Genomic DNA, 883 nt, shown 5'->3' with positions numbered 1-883 from the left:
TCCCTCTGAGTGTGGATGGGATCTGTGACTTGATTCTAACACTAGACTATGCCACACATAACTATGGTAATGGGGGTGTGTGTGTGTGTGTGTGCGTGTGCGCGTGCGTGCATGCCTTGCTCACATGCAATGCCAAAGAGGTTCTCCTTGCCGACTTGATGGAGTGAGCAGACCTGCTGAGACATACACAAGGCCGGGAACAGCTTGCAGCCTCCAGAGCTGTGGGTGGCCTCAAAGAGCTGAGGACAACCTCCAACAGCAACCAGCAAGCCTCTGGGCCCTCTGTCCTACAACCACAGGGACCTGAACTCTGCAAACAACCTGAATGAGCTCAGAAGTGGATTCTGCCCCAGTCAGCCTCCGGATGAGAGCCCAGCCTGACCAATCCCTTGTGAGGTTCTGAGCAGAGGATGTGGCTAAGCGAGGCTAGGACCCTAGCCCATGGGAACTGTGACAGATATGGAAGCTGCAGGTTCTGTAGTAATGTGTAACACTACAATCGGAAACCAGTGGGCTTTGGAGAGTGAGAGGTCTGGGTTTTATTTCTGCCTCACGTGCCAGCAGTGTGACCTCACGTGAGTCCCATCATCTCTCCAAGCCCCAGTGTTTTCCTTTCTGAACAGGAGTAGATTTGGGAGAAGTAAGCGAATGCATGTAAAGCACCCAGAAGGGTCTAGAACAGAGTAGATGCTCAATAAATAGCAGTTAAGAGTTATGAGTAAATTTTCTTCATTCACTTAAAATTTTTTTTTTAATATTTATCATAATTACTTTGATACACAGAAAAAATAACTTTGCTTCAAATAGTTAAGGGGATTTCCCTATCTGGGCTTCCCTGGTGGCTCAGATGGTTAAAAAAAAAAAAAAAAAGAGAGAGAGAGAA

At 47.2% G+C, this 883-nt stretch overlaps 1 protein-coding gene across 1 annotated transcript in view; it reads right to left on the bottom strand.

Moving 5' to 3' along the window:
- The window catches only part of FAM107A (family with sequence similarity 107, member A), a 91135-nt gene that overhangs the window by 73032 nt on the left and 17220 nt on the right, over nt 1-883 (bottom strand). The window lies entirely within an intron of this gene.

The sequence above is a fragment of the Bison bison genome, unplaced genomic scaffold (assembly GCF_000754665.1).
Source record: "Bison bison bison isolate TAMUID 2011002044 unplaced genomic scaffold, Bison_UMD1.0 scf7180017864304, whole genome shotgun sequence".
In the NCBI taxonomy this organism is placed as follows: domain Eukaryota; kingdom Metazoa; phylum Chordata; class Mammalia; order Artiodactyla; family Bovidae; genus Bison; species Bison bison.
This window is presented reverse-complemented; position numbering and strand designations above follow the sequence as displayed.